Raw genomic sequence first — 22515 nt, forward strand, 5'->3', positions numbered from 1 at the left:
AGGCTTTTGGAGACAGCTGAGCTCAGAATACTGGAAGATGGATGTGTTCCAAGAAAAGGGGCACAGAGAACCAAGTACCAATACTAGTCGACAGGCGAAACTGGGGAGCTGGAGACTGGTTCTGAAAAGGAGCTTTCTCTCTTTTTTCTTTATTTTTTTTATCTCTCATCCTAAGTAGCTCATTAGAGAGAGCCTCAGGCATTTTCAATTGTCAGCACTGACCCAGGAAAGGGTGGGGTTAACAAATCAGAGAGACAAAGGAAGAATCCAAGTGTAGAAGATAATTCCCTAAAGGGTGTGTCTTCCCTAAGAAAAGGGAGACAGGGCCCAGCTCAAGTGGCTGCCCTTCCTCAGAGAATTCAGACCCCGGGGCCTGGAGGGGAAAAAAAAAACTTTAATTCTTATTCTTTTTTGTGTGTGGTAATGAAAATGTTCAAAAATTGATTGTTTGCACAACTATATAATGGTATGGTGACCAATTGATTGTACATCATGGATGATTGTATGGTATGTGAATATATCTCAATTAAAAAAAAGGTAAAAAAATCCCAGCAATGCATGAGGGTTCCAAAAAAAAAAGGCAATTGGAAATTCCAGCCTCAGGAGGATAGTCAAGGAATGATAAGTCATGGACTTGGATGAAACTGCGCAAAACTATGGTATGAGCAAATGAACAAGAAAGAGATGTTTATTAGGTACAAAATCTATATTTTTTTAACACACTATAACTTAACTTATATGGTCAGTTTATTCAAACAACATAATTACATGCAACGTTGCTCAGATGTGGCCTCTCTTTCTAAGCCAACTTTGCAGGTACTGTGTCTTCAGGAATAGGAGAGGAAGTCAGGCTGAGAATAAATGGAATTGTTTTGAGTGGAGAAAAGGGAAACTGAGAATGAAGTAGGCCTTCCCAGCATCTTAGAATGAGAGAACTAGATGGGACTGTGTAGAGTGTAAAAGTCTTGGAAAGGTGAAAGAAAGTCAGCCACAGATGACTCCAAGAAGTTAGGAAAGTGAACATTCTTATCCTTATACTGTCTACCGTTCATTTACAGCAATAGCTAACACTTGGATTCTTATTATTCAAAGCACTTGTACATACATCGTTTCACTTAAGCCTTACAACAGTCCTTAAGGTAGGCTGAACTAAAACCCCATTTTTGAGAAAAGCAAATCAAACATAGAGATTAAAAAAAAAAAAAAGGCTTATACAACTAGCAAAGTAGGCTTAAACCCCATGTTGTCTAACTGCAGAGCCCATGCTCAAAACTACCTCCTATTCTGGAATACCTAACCTTTCCCATTTCTCCAACGTAATGCTCTCTCTCGGCCCTACCCATGAGTCTTCAGTTTGATTTTCTCACTCCTGGCTCCAGGCCTTCTTAGCTTTTCTTCCTATATCAGAAATATCCTATCTTCCCTTCCCTCTCTACCAAGCGAACAGCCCCATCCCCTCTCTTCAAGGATTTCTTCATGTACACCTTTTCTATGATGCCTTCTCTTTTTAGATGAATCTGAGATAGAAATTCTCTTGCTCATTCATATATTGTACAATGCATGTGCAGAGGACAACTACTAGCTTTCCAATCCAGATGCCCTGTTTGTGAAGCCGGTGGTTACCTGTGTCCACATTGATATCAGTTCCTTCAGTTGTTTTATCTGCTCTGAATACTTCCTTATCAGTCCCTATTCCATGAGTTTAGTTAATATAATTTGCAGAAAATGATGATAATGCCAATAACTATTCATTTACCAGCCTCTCTAAATTCTAGTACAGTGGCCAAAATTTAAATGTCCAAAAACCCTCCTAAGGATTTTAACGAAGGTGATTTTCCTTAAAGTCAAATTGTTTTATTTTGTGAACTATCTATTCACTCTGATGCTTTATCTATACTTAATTTTTTTTTTCAATTTCTCCTGAGTTAGGAGAGAAAAGCTAGCGATTTTTGGCTTCCTCTCTGGTCTATTTTCTTGAGATCTGCTAGATTTACTTGGCTGGGATTTCTTCTATCTCTATCCTTCCAAGGAACTATCTAAACACTGCATTAAGGCAGTGTTACTCTCTGTAGCTTTTTCTGTCCACCTAGGAGTTGTCTCTTCTCTGGTCATCTGAATTTATTGGAAGGGAATTCTTAATTGCCCTTAATTCATCACTTTACTGACACTGTTTCCATTTCTGATACATTTTGCTGGCCTCACAGAGGAAAGACCGACAAAGTAAGCTATAATAAATTAAAATAAAACCTAGTTCAATTTTTCAAGCTCTTGAATGTTTCCCCTCTATCATGATCACTTTAACGTTTTTTAAGAATCTTTTATTGTTGTGGCTTTTACTAAGGTCATCCTTCCATCATTGCCTACTTTATATTTTCTCAGTTTACTCTTACACCCTCTTGGTATTGTTTCCACTCTCTCTCCACTCCCACCTTTTTAATCTTCTTTTTAAGCATACTGGTTTTATAAATCAGGAGTCTTCTGTTTTCCCATAGTAACTTTTGGTCATTTTCTCTCATGTGATCTTTCTTCATTTATTAGTTTGTCTGAGTAGTTAGTTCATTTCCTGGTCACAGAGGGTTTTTCAGACTCCTTAATTTGCCTTATTATCCACTTTGTCCCCTCAGTCAACTCTTTGTAATGGTATCTGCTTCTCCTAATCCTGTTTATCATGTTCTTTCTACTTTATAATCAACTCTCCTTCTTCTTTTGAATAACTCAGCTGTGGGTTCATCCTTCTACTTGCCATTCCCTCTGTGATTTTAATATCTGGACTGATTAAAGCCAACTTCCTCTTAGCTTTCTGCCAATGGAATTTTAGGATTGAATGTCATAAACAATTTTATTTGGGGCTCACAGTGAGTCTTTTTCTCTTGTGCCAATAATCATGTGGGATAAATACACTGACTTAAAAGTAAGTGAATTCTTAGTTTCTTAAACCAATCATACTTTTTCTGTCATCTCCTACTTGTTATAAAACATTTCATGCCCTTAGTTAATCTTTATATTTGCCAAAATATTCTTAAACTCTTTTACATATTTTCCTTAAAAATTGTTTCCTTTTAATGAATACTCTCTGAGAGTACAGTAAACCATCTGTACTTACTAGTACTCGTGCCTTAAGTGTTTCATCTTATGTTTCTGATGAAAATATTTTGCTAGCTGATACAAGCTTAAACACATTTCTTTTTTGGTGGGTGGGGATGGAGCAGATTTTTCTAAAATAATTATGAAGACATTCTTGTCTGGAATTCATAACATTCGTGTAAAAATCTCAAAGAACTTCAAGAATAAAGATAGTTGCCTTAGAGTCTGACACATCGAGGCATAACGGGGTTAAATTAGGAGCCAAAGCAACCAAACAATAAGGCTCTGACCGAACCTGAAAGAAAGCTGGCATTCCTAAGGGAAGTCTGACTCCTCTCAGACCCCCACCACACCAGTCCTCTCTTTTGTTATTGGCTTGTTTCCTCTGATTGTACTTCATTCTGTATTCCTTCCTGCTCTTCTGTCTTGGCTAATTGTGCTTTTCCCACACTACAGGGTTTTAATTTCCTCAAATTATTGCCTTATCACCAATGTCTATACTTCCTTGGCTCTTTCTGACCCATCTCCAGCTCACCACTGACTTTCTGTGACCCTCGCACTACTGCTGAATTTCTGTGTACCTTAGTTTGCCCATCGCTGAAATGGGAGTGTGATTTCACCCGTCTTTCCAAGGCAATTGCATCAAATCCTGCCATTCTAGGACAGTCTTACCAATAAAAAACTACGGATGTGCTGAGTTCTGTGATTATTTTAGTGGATGGTCTGATGAGTTCCACTAGCAAAGCTGGAGGCTTCAAAGGCCTTCTGGCTATTCGCCAGATCACTACATTCCCCAAAACAGCCTTTCTGTTGTCCTTATTTTTAACTGTGCCATAAAAATTGTAATCTTCTCTGTGAGGCACATTCACTGACCAAGCAGCTTTCTCTGCACTCTAAAAACCTGGGTAACATTTTGAGCAAACCTAATCTCTCTTATTCTTTCAGAAAAAAAAAAAGTTCTTTCTACTCTGTGTCTTTTTAACATGATGTTGACCTAGGAACCCAATAATGCACAGATGCAGTGACCAATTTTCTTTCCCTAGGGTTAAGAGGGAAATTGTATCACAAACAATGTTTTCTAAAAACCGATTGCCGCTATATTCCATTGGGGAGAAATCTAATATTAAATGCTGGCTACTTTCCGCTTACCCCAAGGTGTGACTAGGATGAAGCATCACAGACGCTTGCTGTTGCTGGTTTTTGTTTCATTTTGCCCTTGCAGAATCCATCCTTCTTTTTCCTCTTAGTACCTGGGGGCTGGGAAAATGAACCGGCCTGGGCGTGCCAAGGAGATGGAGCTGAGGCTTTGTTTTAAGACAAGGGCTCTGATTGCACCTGACAGGGACTGGAAACTTGATTCCCTGCTGTGCTTACTTCTCATCTTCTCAGTGAAGTCTACAGCAGGAATGTAACATCAGTTGTCACTTTGATTTGGTTGGTAAACTCCTTAGTATGTTATAAAAACAACAACAACAACAAAAAACCTTCTGTTTCCTTGAGATCAGCTCCGGGGACAGTTCTCCCTTCCATCTTTTTTTTTTTTTTTTTTTTTTAAATACTGGTCAACACGCAACTTTTCTTTCAAGGCCAAGAACCCCAAATTCAAAATAATCCAATTTAATAATAATAAAAAATCTGCCTGAGAGAAAGCCCCTGATAACCTGAGCCATGTCAATGGTTTTGTGGTATTTGGATTCTCGTCTGTAAAAATATTTGTACACCAGATGGTGGATTGTTAGATGCATTCATCCCAAACCAAAAGTTAAAAAAAAAAAAAAAAAAAATTCACATTCAGAAAACACTGTAGGGGAAAAAAAAAGTCCTCATTGGTTTTTTTCCACTCATAGTGCATGAGTAATGGTAAAAGCAACAGCTAAAACAATAAGATTACTGTGTTGAATCCTTAATGCATTGTCAGATATAAAAACTTCAAGTAGTGCCGAAAATATTTTCTCCCCCTGAATAATGCATACTTTAAGTACAACTCACATTGACAGCTTACCAAGTGTACAAATTTCCCCCAAAACAAAATCATCCTGCCGATGGTGGAAGCTCTCTGTGGGGACCCAATTCCTACGGAGGACTGACTGGACTGGGAAGGAGCCAAATTAAACACACCAAGCCAGCAGCCTAGGGCTCCAGTCACTAATCCAAAATGACTTTTTCCCTGCAGGTTGATTTTGTTTTTAACAGTCAGTTCTCAACTATGTACTCTAACGGGTGGGGAGGCATAGGATGAATAAACCAAAACAGGATAATAGAAAACTAACTTTATATTTAACTGTGGAATGTATGATATGTTTGTGGGAGGGCTGTGTTATTTTTGTCACAAACTGTGGCCATGCTTCAGAGGTCTTGACCGTCCATTTGTTGTTTTAGAGAAAACATGAACTGTTTTCTGAAGGATAGCTGGCCCTGCCCGTGGCTATGCCTCAGATGCCTTCTTTACAGAGGTAGGTCTTTGCAGGCACCTGTCCTGTTTAGAAGCCTGCATGTTCACTTGTGAATGCCAAACTCTTAGGTGTAGACCTGCCTCTAATCAGAAATATGGAGTTTCGACATGTTAGGTCCTGCCAGACAATCTATCCTTGACTTCTCTCTGGCGCTTGATGCTTATCAAAGCTTAATAAGGAAAAAATAACATTTACGGGGGAATCAGTCCAGAGTTTCTTTTAGATATTCTAAACTTTATCTCCCCAGAGAACTGAGTTTTAGAGGACTTCACTCAGGTGTTAGTTCCTGAGTAAAGGCTTCTTGAGTAACACTATTTAAAAAAGCTATTGGACACTCACTTCCTTTAAGTGTTATTCATACTCTCAGTGCCCAGTTAAGAGGACGCACGGAAGAAACTTTTTTCAAGTCTCAAGGTTCCTGAGCCCCTGGTATGTATCTTACAAAACACTGTGAATCCTGTGGCTGCTCTGTTTGCCTTGTTGCTCAGAGCCAAATGTGTGATCTCTTTTTAGCACCTGCTTGAGGCCTTATGGATGGAATTTCTGCGTGGTGACTTTATTTCTTGCTTCACTTTACTGTCTTGCTCTTATTTTCTCTTTGTTGTGGTTCATCTATTTTGTTTCTGTCCTATTGTGTGATTTTTATGTCACTTAAGATGCATTTTGAAATGAGGTGTGGATGAAATGGATACGTGGCATTAATAAAATCATTCTTAGGGCATTTCCTGAGCAAACATCAGCAGTTCCGTTGGCGATGCCTCATAAGTAAGAAAGGTTATAGGGAAAAATTTAAGGCTGTTTTAATTACCCCCAGGTAACTGAAAATTTGATATATGACATCTTGATTAACAAACCCTCAGGACAAAGCTTCTTTAATTAAGTCGATTGAAGCCCAGAGGAAATTGAGGGAGCAGCTGATCTCAGACTAAAGAAGAGGAAGCAAAAGTGCTACGTGGATAGGACTGTCCTGCTGAGAAAACCAAGACACACATGAAGTTAGAAAGGTACCATCTGATCCCTTACTGGGTGAGAAATTGTTCTGAAAATGGTGTGTGGGCCTGGGGCAGGAACCAGGCCTAATTCATCTGAAGGGAAGGCTACTCTGCTGAAAAAAGTGAAGCAGAGAGGGAACTCGTTCCCCATAACACAACTCGATGCTTCACACACACACACCTTTTTTTTTTTTTTATCCTGGTTATAGTATTAGTATGCTTACATTTCAACAAACCATAACTTGCCCCTCATCTTACATCCACCCTTGATAATGAAGTTTATTTATGAAGGTAAAGTCTGTCAAACAAGGGAGGACCAGTTGTGCACGAGATGAGGTGACGAGATACTTGGGGTGAGGTGATGAGATACCTGGGGTGAGGTCTTGCCTTAGGGAGGGCACTGCCTCTTCTCCCAGGTATCTTCATGGCTCACGCCCATCACTTCCTCCAAATCTTTGCTCGATGCCACTTTCTCAGTGAGACTACCCTGGCTAGTCTCATCTTAAATCGTAACTCCCAATTATTTTGCATTGCAACTACCACCTTCTAACATAGATTAATGTATTACCTATTATAGTTCTTGCATTTCTCTCCCACTAGTGCATAAGCTCCAGGAGGGCTTTTGTTCATTAATATATTCTCAATACCCAGAACAGGGCCTGGCATGTGGTAGGTGCTCAATCAGTAGCTGTTGAAGGGAATTGAATTGAAAAGCAATGAACGTTTGAAGCAGGTGGTGGTCTGATCCCATTTATATTTTTGAAAGAAAACTCTGGATGTTGATTGAAATGAATGTTTTAAAACCGCAGAATACTTTTCTGCATTGCTCTATGTCAACCCCCAAATCTAAAACTAAGAGTTGGCCAGGAAGATGTTAAGCTCCTTTTCTTTCCTTTTTTTTTCGCTTTCTTTTTAAGTCACACAGGTAGAGAGAAAGAGACAACATGGGTATTGAGGAGGCTTGAGGCACAGGAGCAGGAGCCACAGGAGGAAAGCCAACCCCTCTCTCAAGCCAAGTCCAGCCAGAAGCACGGGCTACGTGCATGCCGACCAACAAAGCTTGAAAAGAACTGGGACCAGTTAAACAACAGGCTACAAAAGGTATGTTTGTGTCTTGATTCTCTTTGCCAGGGCTTGCTTCTGCCTTGAGGAAGAAACTGTTTACTTTTCATATCAGATTTGTTTTTTGTTTTTTGAATTTCAGTTTTCACTCAAAAGCCAAGCAATTTGTACTGGTTAACTCTTCTCTAAGAAGTCTGTTGAAAGAAATTGCCTCGGGATGGGGCCCTCATACCCATTAAGAGGAGATTTATTGTTTGCACAGGCTGAGAAAGTCTACTAACTCCAGGCTGATTCACTCATCTGACAAATAATTATCAAACATTTTCTCTGTGTATGGCCTTGCCAGAGAGTTAAAGGCACGGTCCTTACATAGGTTCCTTATAAAGCTTACTTCCAGTTGAGGAAATGACATAATGTGCACAAGAAGTTAGAGAAAGAGTCAACAATGCAAAATGTGCCCTCAGGCCGTTTGTGATTAAGGGCTAAGCAGGTGGTTGAGACCAGAAGTGCTTTAGAACAACTCCCAAATGCTAGGCTGAGAAGCTTCCACCAACTCAGGCAATCACGTGATAAAGAAAAATGTAGTGAATTTTTCTAAAGCTAAGTCTATTACATTTATAGAACTCACCACTTTTCTGAGATTATGCCTTTTGTGTTTTTTTGAGTGGTAAAATGTCTTTTATAAGATCATTGTGATGGTGGTAGTGTAAAAAAATTTTTTAAGCCCTTACTTGAGAGAATAAAAAATTGACAATCCTATATTGAACTTTATTATTACTTTTTAATATCTCACTGATCCATTAAATCTTCCAAACTAGAGACTACTGCTCTCAGGGTAAGCAGGATCACAGCAAGCACGGGTGATTAGGAGGGGTTCTTAGACCAGGTGGGACTAGCCTAGAGGAAGTTGGACAAACTGTCAAGTCTCAGCACACTTTTTGATGAGCTGCGTTTAACCGAACTGAGTGTGGAGAAGGTAGGAACACAGCTATCCATGGGGATGGTTTGCTTGGTGAATCTTTGTGAAGTGTAAGTGATTATTGCAAAAAGGTAAAATTGAGGCAGGTTATGGAGAGATTTGAATGTCCTCGTAAGGAGATAGACTTAAGAGATGTGGGCCGCTATTTAGAAGTTTTAATGTGGAGAGGTAACATTAAAGAATCTTATTTTAGAAAGATTAATCTGGTATCCGAGTACAACATGGCTAGGCGGTGGGGAGGATCCTGTTTTGAGAAACTGATGCTGATGTAGTTTGGGGAGCCTTCTTTAAGAAAAAGAACATATAATTGCAAATACCAAATTAGGTACAAGCACTTAAAAAAGGTCTCTGCAAGCAGAGCCTTCTAAAGCTTAAGGTTCATCAACTTCGTGATAAAGCCACCTCAGGAAGGGAGAGAATCTGAAGCCGGGAACTTAGGCAGGAAGTGATGAGAAGGGCCCAGGACAAAGTATCAGCAGAGAAAATGAGAAATCAGGGATGAGTTTGGGCATCAACAGTAAGGAAAGATACACAACCCTTGATAATTAACGGGATCTGAACAGAAGGAGGAGACATCAGCGATGGGACTGAGGTTTGGGTGGCTGGGTGATAATTGCACTGCAGCCAGAAATAGGGAAATAGGACAGAAACTATTGGAAGGCAGAAAACTGGGGGTGCATTGCCATTGGGTGGAGGACAGCACCTTTCAGAGGAGGGAGGAGTCAGTGGGTTGAGTCACAGAGCTAGTGTCAGCAGCTTGATTGGAGCCAGGTGTGTGAGTGCATTTTCTAAGTGAAAGAACATGAATCCCAAGGGAACAGCACCTTTAAAAAGGGAACATTTCCAATCTGGTGGCAGTTTCAATCCTGCTCTCCTATTGGCCCCAAGAAATCTTGGCGGAATTGAAAATTGTATTATTTGCACCAGGAGTCAGGATAAAGACAGGAAGCAGTGGTTGCTGGTTACCTTTTCCGGAGGTGGCCCAGAGGATGTTTACAGGAAAGATTCCTTTCTGCCCTGTGACTTGTAGAGCTTTTAGGCTAGAAATAGGGACTCCTGAGTAGAATAAGTGCTAAGGGGAAAAGTAGATCTGAACAATAGGTAAAACCTGAATAGAACTTCCCAACAGACAAATCACACTTCCCAGGGTGCCCAACTCTTAAAAAGAAAGGGGTGGGGGGAGCTGGGGATCAGTGTGGGGAGAATATTCTTCAACACAGAATTACACCTCTGTTCCTTTCTCAACCCTCTGCAGCCTCACCCTTTGCATTCCTCCCCTTTTCCATCTAGTAAACAAGAATACTGAATGGGGGTAGGGATAGGAAAGCCTGTATAATGAATGTTTTCCCTAAATATTAGGTTATTTTAAAAGACCAGTCATCATCGTTGCTGTTTTACAGTTATATCAGTTGAAGTTATAGTATTTATCAAGTACACACCTTATTTAACATGCACTAGAATTAGGTTCAGCCACCTCTAGTGCTCAGCGGAGTGGTAGAGTTGACCTTAAATCCTCGCACATCACTCCCGATCTGGGTAACTATGGTGGTAACCCAGTTGCCTCCTCCAAAAGATGGAGATAACAATAGCACCTACCTCATAAGATCGTTGTGAGAATTACATGAGATAACCACGGAAAATAATTGTAGAGTACTTAGAAAGACAGGGCAGATCCACGTTTTGTGGAACCTGATGATTGTGCAAGTTTGGGAGCCCTCTTTAATAAAAAGAATATAAATTTTACCTTTGCAAATTGTGTATGAACGTATGGCTTCATGAACACATGAAAGCCCCTCCCTCCCAGGGTCTGGGAAGGGCTTGTTCAAGTGAGATGCTTCATCATCTTCCAGGTAACCGCCCCTCTGGATAATTGTTCAAAATAAACATTAGCTCTTGCTGTCATTTATTTATTTGAAAAATGTTTACAGAGCACTTACTATGTGCCAGGCAGTGAGCTCTCAACTATGTGTTGGGGGTGTTGGACCTGTTGGACATCTGGAAATTCTATGCTGTAGCTGAGGGAAGGTCATTAAGTATCAAAGCAAAGCAAACGCCTTATCTAAAGAATGTGGTTTGATTTGACAAAACATCCCAAAGCTAATAAATGGCTGCAACGCACTTTGCAGACCTACTCAAAAGAAACACACTGTGCCAATAGAATAGATGAACTATTTGTGGTCATTATTTATGCATTGCTTTAGAACATTTGTATCACCATAATTGCTGATTAGAATGTACTTGGATTAGCTGTTGCCTTTACTCACATGTGAATTAAATAAAGCAGTCAAATGGCCCCAAGCCAGTAATCAAGCTTAAGTCCTTCCTTGTGACTGTTTCCATATTTCACTGCCATGGACAAGTCCGTGGATCAGTGCAGCCCTGATCTAGGATTTGGGAGATCTAGGCCCTATTCCCAGAAATGCTGTCAGTGTTAGCTAATTATGTGATATCAGAGCAAATCCTTTAATCTTGTGGCCTCAGTTTCCTCATCTGTATGGTGAATAATTTGGGCTAGGGTTTCCTTTCTAAGGTGATCAACTCATCCTAGTTTGCTGGAAGCACAGAGAGTCTCATGTCTCAGAAAACCCCTTAGTCCCAGGGAAACTTGGATGGTTGGTCACCCTACTTGCGCCAAGTATTCAAACCTGACACCAGATTTTTTAAAATGTACTAGATTAAGTAGAATAAGGCTGCTTACCTCTTCCCCACCCCCCAGGAAATATCAAAAGGAAATTTGGCAGCCAAGTCAGACTAGGACAAGATTCCAAATGTGTAATTTTTAACAGGCCTTTGGAAAGGGGCTGATTTTAGATCCCTCACAAATGTTCTGGTAAAGGAGGTTTGTGCGTTAACGATTAGACAGAAGCTGTTAAAATCTCAGCTGATCAACTTGAAGTATTTCCTACTTTTAATAACTAGCTTGGCTTCTCATGGGACCAATAGTAAAATAAGAAGGAAATTTTTTCTCCTCAAAGGGCATACTTTTGTGTCATGAGGGGAGAAAAGTGAAACAAAACAAAAATAAACAAAATTAAATTAAGGTCTACTACTTGTCTGATCCTGCAACTAAAAGGATAGCTCAGCCTGGAATATGTTGCAACTTCCTTGCTCTTATGTAGGAATGTGTGGATGGGCTTTCCTGAGACTCTAAAGGAGTCCCCTTTACTGAGGAGGATGGTTCAGCCAGTTTCCAACTGCCATCAGCGAACAGGCAGGGCTGGCGTCAAGGAAGTCAATGAAGATTTGAAGGCTGTTTGTGAACTTGCAGAAATGAAATGGAGTCCTGGGTGATTTGAGCAAAAGAAGCATTTCCACTCGTTTCCTTTGGTTGCATATTTTTAGATTATTTGAGAATACTGTCCTAGACACATGGGCAGTTATAGGGCATTATTGATTTGATTGGGTCTTGGCATAGGGCGTGGACGTTTATCTTGGGCTTGCAAGTACAACCTTTTCCCTCCAAGTACACAGAAACTAAAAGAAAAGAAATTTCCCCATATCAGTTATTGCTCCCTATAGCCAGTGACTTGGTGACCCCTTTTTTATGGTCGATACTAATAGAATCTATGTTTACAGATCAGTGATAGATAGGTAAACCTTTTGTTATAGTTTACAAAATACATGTATCCTTCAAGCCTCCAGACATCAGGATAATGTATATAGTAAGATATTAATATCCCATTTTTATAAATGCAGAAACTGTAGCCCAGGGAATCCAGGTGTCTAACCCACAGACACAAAACTACTAAGTGGCAAACCTGGGCTCAAACCTAGATTTGTGAATCAAAATCAGGACTCATCACTAAAATGCAAAGCACAATGTGTTTTGCTTCTTTAATAGTCCTAGCATTTTTGCTACTCTTTCTGGTGATGGCAGTGTCATCTAAAGATAATGATTAACAGGAATTTAGAGAGCATGTTAAAAGAGAAGGTCAAAAAGAGCCTTAGATAACATTGCATTTAAAGGACCAGTGAAGGAAGAAAAGTCAGCCAAGGAGTGCACTAGTGCTCAGAGAAGGGGCCGACTGTCGACACCACACGCTCAGTGTTGCCTCTTAAGACAAGGGAGCAGAGAGAGAAAACTCGTCTGTGAGGGTGTAATGTGAGAAAGAGTCCTGGGTTCGATGTTCAGGAGGTATTGATGACCTCAGAGAGCACAATTTCACCAAATTGTATAGTTTCGGGTTCAGTTACTCCATTCTCATCCCCTATCAGGCACACTCGCCAGATGTTGTCCCGCTGCCTCTCGCTCACTCGGGGACACTGAAGAGGGGCTCTCTGGGGCAGGCTTGGTGCTCTGAACAACGCTGACTCCCTGGAAGTTTAATCTTATACCGAGTGCTGAACATATACCAGGCACTATTTTAATGTTGGTGTTAATAATAGTAAACAAAATGTTCAAGCTCTCTGCCCTTTTAAATTTACCTTCTGGTGGAGAGATATGCCTTGAACAAAAAGAAGGGCGATATCAGGTGCCAAGAAGTGCTATGAAGACAAATAAAGCATGGGGTGATTGTGGCGAGGAACAGGGGCTGCTGTTTTACATTAGAAGGTCACAGGAATTATCTTTGATATGATACTGTGTAGGAAGAGAAGCCAATGAAATGAAGCACCCCATGTGGATGGACAACTGCGGGGAAGAACTTCTCAGGCAGAAAGCATAAAGTCCCTGAGGCAAGGAGCAACAGGAGGACATAGGAGGTGAGATCAGAGAGGGATGGGGAAAGGGGGCATGGACTCATCACATAAGGCCATGAAAGCCATGGTAAGCTCTTCTGTCACCAAGGATTTTGTCAAGAGCAGCTAGGAATACGAAGTTGATATTTACTAAGATGAGAACGCCTAGGGGAAGTGCAGATTTAGGGGCAAAGATCAGGAGCTGGGTTTTGACATATTAGCTTTTACATGCATTAGATATCCAGGTGGATATGTTACAAAGCCGGTTGGAATCTGGGGTTTGGGGGAGATGCCTAGGCTGGAGTTGTACTTTTATTGTTATTGGCATGTAAATATTAGGTAAAGCCATGGATCAAATGCAGTGTAGGTGGAGAAAGGATGAGTTCTGAGGACCAAGGCCTGGGGTACTTTCACATTTAGAATTAAGGAAGCTGTGGCATCAAGCAAAACAGACTGAGAAACAGTAGCCAGTGAGGGTGAAGCAATGACTGAGAATGATGTTTTAGAAACTAAATACAGCAAATGTTTAAAGAAGGAGGAAGGGATCAGATTTATACAATGCTAAAATTTGGACCAAAAACTGACCATTGGATTTGGCAATAAGTTCATTCATTATCTTGACAAGAGGAATGTGAGCAGAATGATGGGGAAGAAAGCCTGATTGGAATATGTTCAAGAGAAGATGAGAGAAGAGGGATGGAGACAGCAAGTATAACTACTTTTTGAAGGAATTTTGTCATAATGAAAATCAGAGAATGGAGGCAATGGCTGGAAGGGTGAGAGAACAATACTTGTTAAAGAGGGGAGATATACAACAGGTTTGCATGTTGATCAGAATGAGTCAGTAGAGAGAAGGAAATTGATGCACGAGAGGGGACAATTGCAAGAGTAAGGCCCTTAAGTGGGTGAAGGGGCACAGGTGAAGGTTGGTCCTGGAGAGGAACATAGGTGGTTATAGAAGGAGCCTTGTAAGAGGAGAGAAGGCAAAGTATAGGGATATAGGTGCAGACATTTGGTAGACTTGGTGGTACATATGTGATAGCTCTCTTATTACAATTTCATTTCTCTCAGCGAAATAATAAGAAAGCCCAGCATCTGGAAAGCCAGGAGGTTTGAGTGAAAAGGAGAATGGGTGAAATCATCTTTTCAGAGAATGGGACAGTGAATGGGCTGAGGAAATTGACCAGGATTGCCAGGAGGCCCTAAGGGTTTGAAGTCACTTAAGTTTTGATGTCGTTGGGTCTTTTATTTTTTTTTAATTCAGTTTTATTGAGATAATTCACATACCATACAGTTATCTGTGGTATACAATCAGCTGTTCACAGTACTATCATATAGTTGTGCGTTCATCACCCCAGTCTATTTTTTGAACATTTTCCTTATACCAGAAAAAATAAAAATAAGAATAAAAAATAAAAGTAAAAATCACCTCCTCCATCCCATCCTATTGTTCATTTACTTTTTGCCCCCATTTTTCTCCTCACCCATCCATACACTGGATAAAGGGAGTGTGATCCACAGGGTTTTCACAATCACACTGTCACCCCTTGAAAGCTACATTGTTATACAATCGTCTTCAAGAGTCAAGGCTACTGGGTTGGAGTTTGGTAGTTTTAGGTATATACTTCTAGCTATTCCAATAAATTAAAACCTAAAAAGGGTTTTAGGGTTAAACTCAAATTCCAGGCATCCCTTTGCCCTCACCCCTACGTAAACATCTTTAAGACGCAGAGCATTTATTGTTTTATTTGATTTAACAAACATTCATGTCACACACAACCAACTGCTTGGTGCACAGGTGGAGTTGAAGGCCTGTTCTGTAGGGGGCAGGGGCAGGACTTACTGGCTGGGGGTGGGGTGGGGGACTCCACTGAGCCATCTGCCTTGTCCCCCATTAACAGAGAGAAATCAATGTTCTTTGAAGGCAGCAAACTCCCAGGAAGAAGGGAAGAAATAGCTGGAGAATGAGCCCTAGAATTGGGCAGGCCTATCCACTCAGGCCCAAGCTTCGCTGGGTCATGGCGGACTTCCCCATGAGGCCCTGCCTGAAACTCACAGCACAGAGGAGAAAGGGCAGAGCATGCATGACCCCCTGTGGGAAACTCCCTACCAAGAGGTGAGGGGCTGGAGGGTGCTGGAGTCCCCAGACCCCGTTTCTCCTTCAGAACTCACCTATCAGGTAAGTCGTTCCATCTGGTGGGGAGGGTGAGTGAGAGAGTAGAAGGAGGCCAGGAATGTGACACTGGCTCACGTCCCCCACATGGAAGTAAGCATCAGGCCTGGGGAAGGAGGGTTTGTCTCCCAATAGTTGTGACTTCAGAGTGAGGCCTTGGACTCTGAGGGGCTGCTCTACCCATGCCTGGGCCGTGGAGCCTCCATCCCTGAGGCAGACGCCAAAAAGGCAAAAGGGAGCAAGAAATCTGAAGATATAAGCAAGGTATTTATTGCCATGTTGACTTATGAAATCCGAGCTAGCCAAGTTGGGAAGTGAGATGGTGTAAAGGAAGTAGGCTCAATCAGTTGGAGGCCCGAGTGAGGTCAAAGAATGGCTGGCTTTGGGGTTGTAGCGAGAATGTGTTGAAAAGATTACATTCTTTCATGTGTTTGAAAGTCGCTGCCTTGGTCCACTTGAGTCTCCTCTTCTGGGGAGTAAATATACTAGTTTCTTCACTAGTCCTCATATAAGAATGTTACAAGTACATTTATATACAGCGTGGTTGTTTTCTATTGAGCATACTCCAGTGTGCCCCTTTGAAAGGATGACACATGGAGACTACTAGAAGACTCCATCCAGTGGGACAGGTCAAGGAAAGCTCATCTTCCATGGTCATAGACACCCTTTTTCAAAGATACAGGAAGCCTTGGACCTCATTCCCTCCCCCCTGCTAACTCAATTTGAGCTCTGCCTACTACAACCCCTCTGTGTTTTTTTTGCTCAAGTACTTCTGCCAGGCAAGGGCTCTGCCACCCCATAGCTGGGCAGTTGGGATTTTTGGACCTCATGTGTACATGTACCCATATTAAATAGCAAGAGTTTGAGGAGTGATTTATTTTTTGGTCATTTCAATTCTTTCAATCCCTTACTGGTGGTGAAGGGAAGTGTATAATTTACTTATATTTATTCAACAACCACAAATATCCTTGAGGACTTTCCAAAAGGTCAGTCCTGGGATATAGCAGCAGATAAATCAGAGATGGTCCCTGACTTCCTGGATTGTACAGTATATAAGAAGATCCTTTTTGTTTGTGTTTTTTGGATGAGAGAGAGCTCAGCTTACCTAGAGATCTGAACTTCTCTATAGGAATTTCTTCTTCTTCCCTCTAGTTATAATAAAAGGCTTGAGTCTTACTGCATCAAAGGCCAGTCCTTCACGTCTACTTTGGGGACCATCCTTCTCACCTATTCTCTCTCCTGCATCAGCCATCTCTCCTTCTTGACTAGGAGATTCCTTTCAGCAAGCACATCTGCTGGAATATTTTTCACCTTCAAAAACTCTTCCCTTGACCCACTTTCTCCTCTCCAGCTACTGCTCTGTTTCTCTGTAACTCTTCACAACAGAACTTCTTGGAACAAGCCACCTGTGCATGGTATATCTGAGGCTGGGGAAAGTGTGGACGTGTTTGGAACAGCTGTGAGCATTATGGCAGTGAGCTGATAAGCGAGGAAGAGCACTTTCCAGGGTGTCAGGCCCCGAGATCAAAGCCCTTTGCAAATATTTTGATAGGAGGCGGCTGGGTTATAGCGAGGCCTGCACTGAGTTTCTGCCAGAAGACCTTTGCTTGAGTCCCGGCTCTACCATTCTCTAGTTATTGTGACCCTGGTCAAATTACTTAACTTCTCTGAGCCTCAGTTTTCTCATATATCAAATGGAAGTTGTGACATTTTTCTCCTAAGTTTGTTATGATAATGAAGGAAGACACCTGAAAGTGTGAATGAAATGTTAGGAAGCGTTTTGGTACAGTAATATACTTCCATTTGAAGAAACAGGTTGAATCCATTCTGAATCTGGGTTCCTGTCCTCCCCCCACCCCACCCCAAATGAGAGCCTGAGCTGAGGACTAGCATTCCCCTGTTATGAGTTTGAGAACGTGATTCCAGGGGCAGGACTGGGGAAAAGGAGGAGTGAAACAGGAAAGGAGTGAAAATCAGTTGATCAGGACTACGGGTGACTTGTGCTTGGACCCTTGAAACCTTCTGAGGAGCCTTATGATGCATCTCAGAACTGTCCACACAGGGGATTAAAAGGGGAACATTTATCCACAGGCTCCCATCCCCACAGGTGAAGGGTGGCACCTCCGGCATTGACGCCCCCTCCCCTCGACGTTGCCCACACGAGTGCCAAGTGGATTCCCTTGGGCACCACAAAAGTCCCAGAGGAGGAAGTGAGAGGTAAAAGGTACAGGATGAAGCAAGGATGAGGTCACCTTGCACCTTCAAAACTTAGTCAAAATGGGTTGCTGCAGAAGAGGCTGGAATGAGAGATGGGATCGAGAGGATTTGAAGTGGTACACAAGATACAACCCCATCTCATCAGACAGAAATGAAAACGAGCATGATGATATGACTTGGCTTGGTTATTTATAGTGGGTATTAGATATCATCTCTTTGTAGGAAAAGAGGGCAGACCTTAAGCATTAGTTTTCCACCATGTTCTTCCAGACACAATATGTTTCTATGGAATTAAGAAAAGTAATCCCCAGAGGCCCTACTCACGCTCATATATACACACAGTTGTTTTTTGGTTTTTGTTTTGTGAAGGTGATCATATAATACTTTATGATAAAGTATTATATGACTTGATTTTTTTGTGTGTATCTTTGAGGTTTTTTATGCCATACATTATTATCCACCCCACAAAGATTCATAGCTTGCTATTTATGAATGTACTATAATTTTTTAAAGCATTCCCCTATTGAAGGTTTTTTACTATTTCAAACAGTGCTACAATGAGCAACTGTGTACATATGTGAGTATTCTCCTAGCAGAGAATCTTGGAAATGAATAGATAGGAACATTTTGATAGCTATTACCAGACTGACTTCCTTAAAGGCCATCTCAGCGTGTACACCTAATGGTAGTCAATCTTTTTTATTTATTTCTTGGTTTCATGTCTTGCTTTGTAAGGCATTTCCCATGCCAAATTTATGAATGCCTTCTATATTGCCTTTTTTTTGTATTTAGCACTTTTTAATTTTATTTTGTATTTAACATATATAATTTTTAATCAACCCAATCTTTTTGGTGGGGTGGGATTGGTGAGAAGTAGAGATAAAACTTTATTTTTTCCAAATGGATAGCCAGTTGTTCCAGTACCACTTATTAAATATTCTATCCTTTATCACATTTTGAAATGCTACCTTTATCTTATATCATATTCTTTTATGTGGTATCTAGTCTGTAACATTAATGTATTGTCTATTCTAGCAACAATTCCATGTTATTTAACTATGGTAGCTTTATCATTTGAAAACTCGTAGAGCAATATGTCCCTGTTGTTCTTCTTTTTATCATTTTCTTGGTTATTCTTCTGTATTTACTTTTCTAGACAGCATTTACAATCAGCTGATGTTCCACTATAAAATCCCACTGGGGTTTTGATCATGATTGACTTAAATATTTTCTGTAAGAAATATGATTCAAAGGCATCCATTTAGAATAAGGTAGGCAGGAGAAGATCTGATGTTTGAGGAGAGTGAGGGTATGAAACAGTTGTGGAGAATAGAAGAGCTAGCCTATCAGATTATCCTGCAGATGAGGAGAAAACCATGGATTTATAATGACATCAATCCACATTTTGGGTGATTTTCTTCATCGATGCTCAGCTGCTCAAGGGCAGGGATGAGAAATGATTTGGTTGGGTTCACCCTGGGATTGGGTTTAACTAAACAAACAGAATAAGGGAGAGAGGGGCAAAAGAAGTCAAGATAATTGTGATTTTTTTGTTTTCCTTTCACTAAACACAGAGTAGGAATAAGTATGTTCTGTATTCACCAAATAAGGATATATGTGTATAAATGATGAGAGGTGCATCTCTTTTGTTTTGTTGTTATTGTAAATTTCATAAAACAAAAGTTTTAACTTGTGGGTAAGGAAATTAAATTAGAACTGAGCATTGAATTATATAAATAATTAGTCTTGTGTATATATACTTTTTTTTTTTATCATGTTACACTTGAGATATGTTCCTTGGGACAGGAAAACACTTCTAGTGCAAATCCCTATTTTTTGAGTGTATATATTTTTCCCTAACATTTTCTCTCTTTTTGACAAGCAGTCTCAGATGTGTTCCCAGGGGAATCGGGCAATGTTGGTACATATCCATTTGGCAGTTGAGAGATTTGTTAGAGTGTGGGAAAATTCAGAGGTTATTTTCAGGTTATGACATTTGACTATTTCTTTGCAGGTCCAAAGCACAGCTTATTTTTAAAACTATAAAGATACCAAAGTCTTGGTCGACATTGAGAGAAGAAGTTGCTACTATCTTTGAAGAAATATTCAATTAAAATCCTGAGTTAGAAAATTGAAGGCCTAAAATCCAGATGAAATATGATATTCTAATGTTTCAAATTATCTATTGGTGTATTATATTTTCCTTTACCTGGGCAATCAAAGTTAAAGAACTAGTAAAGAAGGGGGTCATAGGGTCAACCCAAGGACAGCACAAACCAACCTTTTGACATTTTCCCGCTCTGTGAACCAAGGATTCAACAAGGTGGTTTTCTGCCTTACCCTGAGGCAATAGCTCCAAGCCCCTCTTTGGGGCTTCCTGGACTGTTGATTGCTCCCTGTTTCCATCACAGCTCTCAGTCTCACTGACTGATTGGTGGCAGAAGACCCAGAGACCTTGTAGCTATCTCAGTGGTACCCATGGCCCAACTACTGCAAGGAAAAGGAGACGATGCCCTGAGAGTTGGTTATGAAATGACCTCTTCCAAAGGCATCTGGCTGCTGTTCATAGCTCCCAGCGGCCTTCAGAACATTCTCCATATTTCCTTCAGCCATGGAAGCTGTAATTTTACATGAGTAGTCCTTCCAGTCTAGACTCTCACCAAATCAAAATGGGGTCAGGTGGGGTGACCACATTTTTCGAGAGCTGCCAGCAACCTCACGTTCAACTGCTCTGCTCATATATCATATGAATGATCAACCACAACTTACCCCTTTGATTTCAAGGAGTTTGTTATTTAGTGGAGAAAGCAGACATGAAACAGATAATCACACAAAGGAATATAATTAGAAATTGTGTTAAGTGCTATGAAGAAAATGGAAAGAGTTAAATAAGAGGTATACTGGGAAGTCTAATTTAGATGGAGGGGAGTGGGGAAGGGGATTAAGGAATAACTTCTCTGAGGAAATAGCATTTAAGCTAAGGCCAGACCAGGGCAAGGGGTCAGCACTGAAATGAAAGAGGAGTTGATCCACCCACAAGTGATTCACCCATCAGGAATGTGAGACAGGGAGGCTTGAAACTGGTTTCTGCAGGGACTGGGCAATAAATTAGTTCTTTTAGGGACCTCATAGCCTCTTGCCTACTCATCTCTCAGTGAGTCTGCTCATTTGTTCATTCATTCATTCACTCATTCATTCACTCAAGAAATAGTTATGGGATAACCACAGGTGCAGGGAATTATGCTAAATGATGAGGGTTCCAGAGAAGGAAGACAGTCTCCAGGCCAGCTCTCAGCAGGAGGCCACAGCACAGTTTGCCCCGCCAACCCCCCTCAGATGTTTGCAAGACACACACCTAGACCTTTCCCTTAAGGAATCTGTTAGGCACATGCATACTGTATATGTTTGTAAGCCTTCTTCATCTAGGCCATCACCCATCTTTACCCCTGGCAGACTTGTAAACCTACTCCCCCAGCCCAGAGAGTTAAATTCAGTAATTCCAACAGAAGCAAATGTTACTTACCCATATAAAGCTAAGAAAGGAATCACATGGGGGAACGACATGGCAGAATGACACCAAACACAGTGTAGCTGCCCAGTCCCTCCAGATAAACATAAGGAAAGGTCATCCAAACACAGGAAGACTGCCGTCCCCTTCCCTTTTCCTTTACCTCCTCCCCTTCCTCCTTCAAGTTCCCTTATCCCCAGGGGGTGGACCCAGCCTTTCCCAAAAGTTTATTCTTGAGAGCTCCAGGCTCCCACAGTGGACCCTGCTGCAAACATGGGAGTACAACAACCTAGCCAACAGGGGAAACCAAAAACATAAACTTAGATCTTTAATAGATCTCATCCTGCCCGTGTCGTGGCAGAAGTGTCTGCCATTACTGCTTTTACTGTTCTTGATATAAATCAGCCGTTTCTGGGAGGAGGCCTTCTGATGTTTATTAATTTGTCAGCAAATGCTTTGCTCAAAAAAAGTTAAGTCCTTTCTTGGCATCCCAGTGCCACTGACTCAATCCACTAAACAAATGCAATAAATGTTAGGAAACAAAGTCCAGAAATACTTGTATCTCAAACACTGGCACTGAATTGAACAAGAGCACAAATAACACTCAAACAGCAGGACAAAAGAAATTAGAAGGCTAAATTTCCTTTGAATTTGCCATTGGAATTTTATAAATGACCAGGAAGCCCAGAGACCATAAATAGGAAATCATTTTATCTTTTACTGACATATTCTGATCAAAACAGTGGTGAGAACATACTTAGGAGAAAGAAAATGAATACTACAGGTTGTGTACCTCAGTGATTATAAACCAGCATTTGTGATGAAATGTTCAGTACTAATTTCAAAACAGACACAGTACTTGAAAGCAAAGCATAATGGTGACCTTTCTCATTAGCTGTTGCTCAAACAAAGATATGTTCCAGCAATATCCGATGCTTCCTTCCTGCCGGGGCCTCCACCCAATGCAATTTAAAACACTTGTGTTATGTCCAAACCAGAGCTGAGGATGTGGAGTAGCTGAGCTTGACCTTCAGCACGTTGTGTTTATGGTTTATTATTCCTTTCTATATTTTTATGTTTTGTTTTCATAAACTTATAATCCTGAGTGAGGTTTGCAAGACTAAATATGTGGAATCATATGAATGAATTCATTATATGCTTATTTACTCCTCCATTTCTCCATTTCTATTTTTTTGTGACAAGTAGCATCATAGATTCTTGACCATAAAGACAGAGAGATCTCATTGCTCTTTGGTAGATATTTTTATGAATATATTGTAGGGAAAAAATTTAAAGATCATGCCCAACTTGTTTTGTAGAAGATGCTATAAATAGATAAACATAAATCTGAAGAAAGAAAGTGATTGAGA

The 22515-nt window shown here is 40.7% G+C and overlaps 2 long non-coding RNA genes across 2 annotated transcripts in view; one reads left to right on the forward strand and one right to left on the reverse strand.

The window, feature by feature from the left end:
- LOC119527005 overlaps window positions 1–21213 on the reverse strand; it is a 76017-nt gene extending 54804 nt beyond the window's left edge. Inside the window, exon 1 of the long non-coding RNA XR_005215298.1 lies at window positions 21161–21213. This is a non-coding gene — a long non-coding RNA (uncharacterized LOC119527005). The remainder of the gene's footprint in view (window positions 1–21160) is intronic.
- Window positions 5926–18050, forward strand: LOC119527004. The gene is made up of 6 exons (XR_005215297.1): window positions 5926–5966; window positions 6398–6541; window positions 7447–7630; window positions 13158–13271; window positions 15149–15684; window positions 17528–18050. It is a non-coding gene; the product is annotated as an uncharacterized LOC119527004 (long non-coding RNA).
- Window positions 21214–22515: the final 1302 nt, after the last annotated feature.

The sequence above is a fragment of the Choloepus didactylus genome, chromosome 2, assembly GCF_015220235.1.
Source record: "Choloepus didactylus isolate mChoDid1 chromosome 2, mChoDid1.pri, whole genome shotgun sequence".
In the NCBI taxonomy this organism is placed as follows: Eukaryota; Metazoa; Chordata; class Mammalia; order Pilosa; family Megalonychidae; genus Choloepus; species Choloepus didactylus.